The sequence below is a fragment of the Sceloporus undulatus genome, chromosome 6 (genome assembly GCF_019175285.1).
Source record: "Sceloporus undulatus isolate JIND9_A2432 ecotype Alabama chromosome 6, SceUnd_v1.1, whole genome shotgun sequence".
In the NCBI taxonomy this organism is placed as follows: domain Eukaryota; kingdom Metazoa; phylum Chordata; class Lepidosauria; order Squamata; family Phrynosomatidae; genus Sceloporus; species Sceloporus undulatus.
In genome coordinates this window covers 74,350,232-74,360,091 of record NC_056527.1, presented here as the reverse complement: position 1 = coordinate 74,360,091, position 9,860 = coordinate 74,350,232, and the positions used below count along the sequence as shown (strand labels likewise).

The 9,860-nt window shown below is 42.2% G+C and overlaps 1 protein-coding gene across 2 annotated transcripts in view; it reads left to right on the top strand.

Moving 5' to 3' along the window:
• Positions 1–1,084: 1,084 nt before the first annotated feature.
• LOC121935044 (poly(rC)-binding protein 3-like) overlaps positions 1,085–9,860 on the top strand; it is a 230,046-nt gene continuing 221,270 nt past the window's right edge. For both annotated transcript variants that reach the window (XM_042476090.1, XM_042476091.1), the window contains exon 1: positions 1,085–1,288. The gene's annotated coding sequence lies outside the window, so the exon portion shown is untranslated. The remainder of the gene's footprint in view (positions 1,289–9,860) is intronic.

The window sequence follows — 9,860 nt, the reverse complement described above, 5'->3', positions numbered from 1 at the left end:
GCTTTTTATAGGCAGGCTTTTAATATATTCTTGATTTTACTTGGTTTTGTACAGTGCCGTGTACATTTATGGCACTTTATAAATAAAGCTAATAATAATAATAATAATAATAATAATAATTGGGGGATACTGATCCATAAGGCAACATTTGGGAATACAGTGGACCCTTGTTATACGCTGGGGTTTGGTTCCAAGATCCCCTGTGTATAACAAAATCCATGTATGCTCAAGTCCCATTTAATATAATGACATAGCAAAATGCTGTCCCTTATAAAAAATGGAAAATCAAAGTATGGTAATTTTATTTCACAAAAATACCAAATTTGCAAGTCCATTTCCATTGCGAATTTGTATTCATTTCGCAATTGTGTTAGTGTGAAAGGCATTTCCAGTTCAATCATGGGATTCCCCCTCGTGAGAAACAAACTTCATGCATATCCCTTAATGTCTCCCTATGGGCAAATATCCCCCAATGTCTCCCTATGGGCAAGTCTCCCCCAATGTCTCCCTATGGGCAAGTCTCCCCCAATGTCTCCCTATGGGCAAATATCCCCCAATGTTCCCCTATGGCCATGTATCCCCCAATGTTTCCCTATGGACAAATATATCCCAATGTGTCCTTATGGGCATGTATCCCCAATATCTCCCTACGGGCAAACATCCCCTAATGTTTCCCTACGGGCAGGTCTTCTCCAATGTCTCCCTATGGGCAAATATCCCCCAGTGTTTCTCTGTGGGCCAGGAGAGGGCGAGAGGAGGGAGCCCCTTACCTGGCGCCTCGCCTCCTTCCTTCCCCAGCCCTTCCAGGAGCAGGACCTAGCCTGGCTGGGGCTGGGGCTCGCAGGAGGGCGCTCGCTTCCTTCGTTGACCGACCAAAAAGACGACGAGGAGGAGGAGGAGGAGGAGGACGCCTCCAAGCTGGAAAGCAGCCTCAGAAGCAGCAGCCTCGGAAAGCAGCTGCCTCCATCCTCTTTTTGCTCCAATCCTGGGAATTTCCATCCCTTCAGAAGAGTGCCAGCCTTTGGGTCCCTCCTTTTGGGGAACCAAAACACCTGGTGGAAGAAAAGATATATATATATTAATTTTTATTAATTCTTATTTTATTAAATTTTTTTCCAATTGCTGCTCTTACCAAGACTTCGCTCCGGAGTCACTCCCTTTCCCAGCTTCCTTCCTTCCTCTTCCATCGCCTTGCGTTGGCTCTGTCGACTCTCTTCTTGGTTTGGGCTCCTTCCCTCTCCTCCTCTTCCCTCTTCTAAAGCCCCTCTGTGTTTTTGGCGGGAGAAAGGTGAGTTTGGGTTTTGTTTTGAAGCAGGGAAGGAGGGAGGGGCTGGGCAGAGAGAGAAGAAGGGACCTCTCTCTTGTGTTGGAAACAGCTCTGTGGGAAAAGGGGGCACAGCTCTCCAAAAGCACCTCACTTTGCACTTGGAGAAGGAGAGCACCATTCTTTCATAGTCTGCATCCACACTGCAGAAATAACTCAGTTTGGCACCACTTTAAATGCCATGGCTCAGTACTATGGAATTCTGGAAACTGTAGTTTTGTGAGACATTTAGTCTTCCCTGTCAACAAGCTCTGGTGCCATAACAAACTACAAATCCCAGGAATCCATAGGAGGGAGCCATGGCACTGAAAGTGATTGAATCTGGATTATTTCTGCAGTGTGGATGCAGCATGGTTTGAGGACAAGGAGAAGGGCCTCAAGATTATTACAGTGTCGCCAACAAGCCTCAAAGATTGTGTTACCACAGCGTTGCCAACAAGCCCCAGAATGGTTTACCAAAACCCCCAGAATTCCCCAATCAATATTTACTGGAATATTCAGTCAAAATCCCCGGAAAGAAATTAATTTCTCCGGATTCTGGGGAATTCCCTACAAAATTGGCAACGCTGCTGAGGAAAGCGCTCTCCCTCAATTCCTTTCCCCCCAGTTTCTAGTTTAAGGAGTTCTCAAGAGAGTTCTTGGCTAAGAACTGTTAACAGGCATCTACATTGCAGAAATAGTCCAGTTTGACACCGCTTTAATTGCACTGGTTCAAGGCTATGAAATTCTGGGAATGGTAGTGTGTTGTGGCTCCACTACCATTCCCAGAATTTCATAGCCTTGAGCCAGTGTAGTTAAAGCGGTGTCAAACCGCATTATTTCTCCAGTGCAGACGCAGCCTTCCTAAATAGCTCCGTTGTTCTTCCCACAATGGCAAAATTCTGAATCAATTTATGGAAACCACTTCAGTGCAAAAGGAAACAATATGTCTCCTGTCCGAATTAGCCAGATTTCTAACATCCACTTTCAGCCCAAACTAACAGGTCCCGCTCGGCGACCCACAAAGTTGTGTCGCCTCTTGTTATCAACAGGAAGATGCCCTTTCCTCCTCTGTTTTGAAACCTGAAAGGCCATAATAAGGTTGAGGGAGGAGGGTATAGTTAAAGAAGAGGTTGGAAAAAAGATTTCCGGCGATGCTTTTATCTGGCTTTGGGAACACAAGTCTGTTGGGATGGAATGATTCTGTGCAATCCTGTTAGAAAGTGTGGTAGTTTGAGGCACAATTGCGCTGTGCACTGAAAGTACAACCAAAACATGGGCGTTGTTTCTCCCTCCTGTTGAAGTCACAACAGTCTTGGTTGTTCAGATTAGAGTTATGAATCTAATATCGGGGAGGGGGGTGATGGAAAAAGAGGAATGGGGCCGGAAACATGGACAATATGGCTTATGTTCAAGGGTCCGTGCAAACTCTGCTCTCTTTTGCAAATGTTGCTAGATTAAAATATCTGGGTGTGATTTTTAGTAAACTGTGATGCAGGGAGTCCGATGAAACATCTGTTGTATGTTCAATTACTCTAGTATAAAAAGATCATGACTCATTTCAGAGTCTAATCTGAAAACCAAAACAGAGCCAACAGCAACCAGGGAGATGAGCAGAGTCCCAAGTTTGCCAGTGACAAGTTACCTAGACTGTACTTGTTACCTGTGACTATGTATACAGCTGCCATGACTATAGACGTCTTTCCAGATCTAGCCAAACAACACCTGAATCTTCCTCTGTGTAAGCACTCCCTACAGAAGACAACATTTATAAGGCACTTCTAAGTAGAGAGCAAAATAAATGTCAGAGGATGTAGCCCAGGGCTTGCAAAACCCAATGTTGTATGATTCCCATCAATGCTGTACAGCAAGAACCTAGTTTTGACTGGTCTGGATGACGTTTCCAGACAGATAATTATTTTGTGTATCTGGTTTTTTCTAAATTGACCCATCAATAACCAATATACAGAGTTTTAAAAAATTATGTCTGTGAGTCATTAATCTGCCTCTCAGGAATCTCTAAATATGAAATTTAGAAGTGCCTTGTAAATGTTGCCTTTTGACTGTAGCAGCCCCAAGTAAAGTTTAATGGGTAATATAGTAGTATCTATAATACTTGTTCTGTGCATTCCAGCATTCCCAGTGCTGCAGTTGCAACTACTGGGCAGAATCCAACTCCATTTAAACCCTTTTACCTCATTGTTTTCACTGGATGTTTACTGAAAGACTTCTATACAAACACAAACCTATTTGGTTTTGAGTGTTTCATATCCATGATTAACATCTTCAGGTCTATAACTTTTTAACAAACTTAAATATAATGATTTCAATACTTCCAGATAACTTTTTAAGAAAGGATCAGATGAATGCCATCTCAGATATGACGGTCACTATTTGAATGAATGACTTCTTAAGCCTTTGAGATGGGTAACTAGTTTTATATATGGTATGTACTTTATTTATGCATTGGGTGACCTTGGGCAAGTCACACACTCTCAGCCTCAGAAAAACCCATGATAGGTTCGCCTTAGGGTCACCATAAGTCAGAAGCAACGTGAAGGCACACAACACAACAACAACTCAGTAGATCAGATTTTTAAGGCGCCCTATTAGTCACTTTATGAAGTTTTGTTCAAATGCATGCCAAAAAATAGAGATTGGAGCTAGATAGTTTTATTTATTATGTCGAATTAACATCTTCCAACATTCGACTTTCTGTGATGGATGACTAACCATTACCACCATGGATAAAACAACTGAAAATTGTTCTCAACTCTTAGTACTGTTCTCCATTTTCAGGGTGTTAAGATTAAAGACTTCTGGTGGGTCATTTTGTCTTTGATATAACATAAAGTGAAACACATACAGCCTTTGAGTTGCAGTTGGCACAACCATAGTGCCATTCCACTGGCAACAAGTCCAATTTTGCCACCAGGTATACAGTTGACAGCTAACTAAAGTCAAGTAAGGATCCCTGATGGGAATACCTGTATGAGATACGTTTCCATAAACATTTCTTTGGCATTTAAACTAGATTTTTAGGTATAGATTTATCACAAATTGTGTTTAGATGTTAAAACATAGTGTATTTTTATGGTATAATCATTTTATGAACTAGAATCCACTTCTTTTAATGAACTAGAATATACTTTTATGCCATGATACACCTATTATTTTTATGTTCTTTATTATTTCTATTCTTTATATTGCTTACTGCATCTTTTTGGGGGAGAGGGCTTGTTACAGACTCACATGGTTGCTTCTGTAGAAATTGTTTTAATATGTTAAGTGACCTTTAGACTCTCACACTACTCATGGTAATAGCATCCATGTTGCATTTCATTTAGATATGATTTCTTGCACATCTGTGAGAACTGTTTTTTGAACAGTGATTGTTTAAATATCAATTTATGGTGCCTGTGTATTCTTTTTAAAGGAAAAAGTCAATAATTCCACTTATCTTGTAGTCTTCTGTATAACTGACTTTATAGGATTATCACATTTTTACTGTGACTGTGTTCATACAAAGTATTATGCCAGGATTTATTTTGTTTCTTTGGCCTGTTACAGACTGCCAAAATAAAGCTGCTTTGGGTCTCTTTGGAGTTATGCTATTTAAATGATGCATGGGTCCTAAGAGTCCGGAGGTCGCGCCAAAGCCACACTCCATTCCTAAGCACTGGAGTGTGGCTTTGGTGCAGCTTCCGGATTCTTAGGATGCATGCATCATTTAAACAGAATACCTCTAAAGAGACCCGAAGCAGCTTTATTTTGACAGTCTGTAACAGGCCATAGTTACTTGTTTAATACCCACCATCAGTAGTTTATTTTATGGTCAAAAACTCCAGATTCAAACCATTCAGTATTGTTGGTTTAAGAGTCACAAGTTGCTTTAATCATGCACCTGATTCTGAAACTTCATCTCATTCCTTATTTGTTTTAGCAGCCCTAGCCCTGCTGCTTGCCAAGCAAGACATGCATGAGGCAAGAGCAGCTAGAAAACAAAATTATTTCACAGACTGAGCAACTCTCAGTGGCACATTTCCAGAATTGGTCCCATTCTGTCTGGTAACAGATTTTCCCCTCCATTCATGTACTGTTTTGTTGGGTGAGGGAAATACAAATGTACCTTCACTGATATCAAAACATGCATTCCAAAATTCATGATGAAAAGACAATTCCATACTAGACCAAGTTACAGTCAGATAAACAGCATTGAAGGGAACCAAAGAAATGCTGAAACTTGAAACTATGTACACTGTAGTCCTGAACGCTTATGCTAGAATTGATTTATTAGTCTTTATGGTGCAACAGAGCCGTTTGTTGCTTCCACTTCATAGGTGCTCCCACCCGCACCCTATTGCTCTGTTGCTGGGAAAATTTTATTCACAGGACAGCAATGTGTTTCTCACATCACTGAACAAACAATGACTCTGAAGACCTATCTTGGTAGTGCCAGGAGGTCTTGGCACTTTTGTCTCATTCGAAGTGTAATAATTCCTGAAATAGACGTTCAGGTTTCTTTATAGCAGGCAACAGCCTCGATTTGGCAGAGGGATAATTATCTTGAAAATATTGCAAAGGGTGGATTACATTTTTTATTAAAGAAATCTTATTTGATTTCAAGTACCTCTGTACCTAAAATACTTTGGCAAAAACTTAGGGGTACTATTGTTTGTTTGTTTGTTTGTTTGTTTACTAATCATTGACAGAGGCTTAACCAGCATGGGTAGTGGCTTCAGTGCTGGACTGTAGTCTGGAGACCAGGATTTGAACTCCTACTTAGCCATGGAAATCCACTTGGTGACCTTGGGCAAGTCACACTCTCTCAGCCTTAAAGCAGCCTTGAAAAAAATTAACATAATATATTAATTACAGAGAAGAGATTGTTAGAGAAAGCATTTCTTTCTTGGTAACTGGAAATTTCTTTTGGAATACAGTATATGGAGGAAAAATATAAATTCTATATTAGATTGTACCGTATATAAGTACTAAGATATTGTAATATATTGACATGAGTGATAACTGGTTGATTATGCTAAGTATGAACAGTATTTAAAGATAATTGTTTGTTATGTCAGTATGGTACTACAGTACTATTGCTTTTGTTTTTTATTTTGTCTAGTATGAATGGCAGACATCTTCACTGTTTATTGTATGTGGCCACATGTGCGATGGATATTATGACCCATTAGATTTGTTGTTGTTCAGAGTGAAAGTCTGTGTTTTATAAAAAATCTTTTGTTTGTATATTGTAATTGTTTTATATGTTTAATAATTTTAATATATTTAATATTTTTATAATAGCACAAAAGGTAGCTGGCATAATTTTAAAAAACTAAAAATTATAAACCATTAAAAGGATAAAAATAATCAATAAATATCAAAACAGTTTAAAAGTCAGAGTAAGGAATCATAGAATCGTAGAGTTGGAAGAGACCACAAGGGCCATCCAGTCCAACCCCCTGCCATGCAGGAAATCTCAGTCAAAGCATACCCGACAGATGGCCATCCAGCCTCTGCTTAAAGACCTCCAAAGGTTTGACCTTCCTGAAAGCAGTGAGAGTGGAAAAGTGGCATGATATCAGTAGCATGTGCCAGATAGTATCTTTTATTCTGAATGTTGCACCAACGGAAGCAATTGACAGTGTTCAAGAGTATCTCCATACCTGTTTAGTAAAGGGGATCAAGTCCAGAAGATACTGTCTATTCTTCTCTCCCTCCAAGGCCAGGGCAGTGGCAGTTGGAATGGAGGGAGGCCCCTTCTGCCTATGGGCCTGGCAGAAACTTTGTTGAGTCAGATAAAAGGGAGCAGCCAGTACTCACTGTACGTTAGGGGTTGTACAGACTGCCCCTAATGGGAAGCCCACAGCCTCTCCTTTTAACTGTGGATAGGGGCTGCGGCAACTACATGCCACAGCTCTGATCTCGCCTTTCCTCGGCATAAAAAGGAAACACAAAAAGCAGCTCCTTTTTGTGTCCCAGAAAGGTCGCAGCGCCATGTTTTGTCGGCGCTGCTTTGGCGCTGCATCATATAGATGCAGTGCCAGAGGAGCACTATGACACCGCCTGCTATGTGATGTGTGTGATATCATGCTGGCCTGGGGGTGGAGTTGGGGCATGCATCGTATAGATGCCATGCCCCAACTCCGCCCCTAGGCTGGCCTTAATGACCAGTCTGTACATTTGAGTTTCTTCTTGAAAATGTATGTGATGGGGCAGTTGGGTCCAATCTACTTCAAGGTCTCTCAGGGAGCATGATCAGTACTGTTCATGGGAGTAACGAGAGTGGGGGAGGTAGTAGAATGTGTGTGCATGTGCGTGCACGTGCGCGCGCGCACACACACACACATGTATGCATGCACCAAGGCCACAGATGCATTTCATGTGAGTATTGAATTGTGAGTACCCATGGGATAATGGCCACTAGTTTTTCTCTCTGTTTCATTTTGAGATGCACTATGGGAAAATCAAAATAGCTAGCATAATATAAAAATAGCAGGGGAGGGCAGTTGTTGCATGCATGATTGTACAGGTTTAGCATTCTCCTCAATTTTCCTATCCCCATGTGTTTGTCCCTTCTATGTATCCTTCCTCAACAAGAAGGCTGTCCAGGTTATCATTTTGTGTGTTGGTTGTGCTTTTTAAAAACCGATCGCCGCGGTGGGAAGCGGCCTGCTCCTCCTCCTGGCCTGGGAAGAAGCCTCGGCCGGCTCCCAGGCCGGGAAGGAGGCGGGGGCCCGCCCCCATCGCGGCATCGCCGCATGGGAAGCGGCCTCCTCCTCCTCCCTGGCCTCGCGGAGGCCTTGAGGACCCCGCGGCCGGAGCTCCGACCGCGGAGACGCCTCGAAGGCCTTGCTGGGGCCCGGGAAGGAGCGTCTCCGCGGCTGGAGCTCCAACTGCGGAGAGCCTTCCCAGGCCTCAGCAAGGCCTGGAGCCGCCGCGGGGGCTGAGGTGCCGCGGTGGGCGGGGCCGTCCCGGTTTGGGCGCCAACCCGGACCGGGACCGGGGGGCCCCTCCCAAACCGGATTGTCCCGCCCCCTGGCGGGATATGGCAACCCTAGTTGTAAAGTAGTGTCCTCTATATAAAAAGGCAAAATCAAGATTTGCTTTTGGGAAATTTATATAATATAATATATTAAAATATAATTAATAATATAAATAAATATGCACGATTCAACTATCTATGGCTTGGAAATATTTATAATATAAATTCCAAGCCATAGATAGTTGAATCTGGCATTAAAAACATATAATACAGGGGCCAACTGTACTTACATCTCCAAAAGCAGGTTCTTCTATTTCACCAGTTCATATATTTTGAACAAACAGACAGTCTATGCACAGTAAGCAGTTTATAAGGAGGTGCTGAAAGGTTCTTAGCCTGATCAAGGAGGGAATGAACAAGAGCCCTGAAATATACATGCTATTCCACAAATTCTTCCAAAGTTCAATACACTTGGCACATCATTTCTCAAGTAGTATCTGATGTCTAGTCACTGAAATACTACTCGCTATTGCTATCATCTCTGGAACATTTGAAAATTTCCTTCCTTTCAAACTCTTGTTAAGGTTTGGAAACAGGAAATAGATGGAACAAAATCTGTTGAGTAGGGTGGAGTCTGCATGCATTAAACCCCAAATCCTTCAAAACATCCATTGTCTTGTCAGCCCTGTGAGCAGGTGCCTTGTCCTCATAAAGAGAACATCTTCTGCAGCTTCCCTTGATACTTTTCCTTCAGTGTTTCTGTGATCAGCACAGCAAGTTAGAGCAGTATTCTGCATTAACTGGTTGGCCCTTATGAAATCATCCAAATATCTCCTTAACAACCCCCCTCCCAGTGTGGCCATGACCTTTCCTGCTGACCTGTTTGTCCTCCAGATCATAGTGATGTAACAAGTTTCATTAAGAGTTATGATTCATTCCAAAATAATGATCACTAGAGCACTTAAAATGTTGCAAAATCAATTTGGAACCATCCACTTGATTTTGTTTCTGGTCCGCATTCAAACATTTTGGCATCCACTTGTCTGACAGCTTCTGCACTAGCAACTGCTCATGAATTATAAACCCAGTGCATCTCTGGGAAAGTGTCCCAGCAATTGTTTTAGCTGAGATGCACCAATATGCCAAAATCATTTTCACAACTGGGAACTAAAGGAAAATCAAGTGAGCTGTTCTCCAAATCTGAAAACACTCTCCCTTAGGGGGGACCTTCCCAGTGTGGGGTGTGTGTGGCATAGTTTCATACTTTTTGCAACTTGCTGCCCAGAGAGCGCTGCTTTACACTACACCCAAGGCCTCCGGGGTATCCAATCCAGTAGCTAGATAGTAGAACATTCATGTTCAGATGCTGCCACTTCAGAATTAGGTCACACAGCTGTATCAGAATATAGAGGATTCTTTTTTCTAGCTACGTCTGGCAACGTTTGCCTCTTGTCGAGCTATCCTCCCTCCCCCCCCCTCCCGATAAGGATTGTGTTAAATGAAGAAAACATGCCCAAGCAATCGGATGTATTTGCTCAGAAGGTCACTTCAATGCATGTTTTTTAAAAG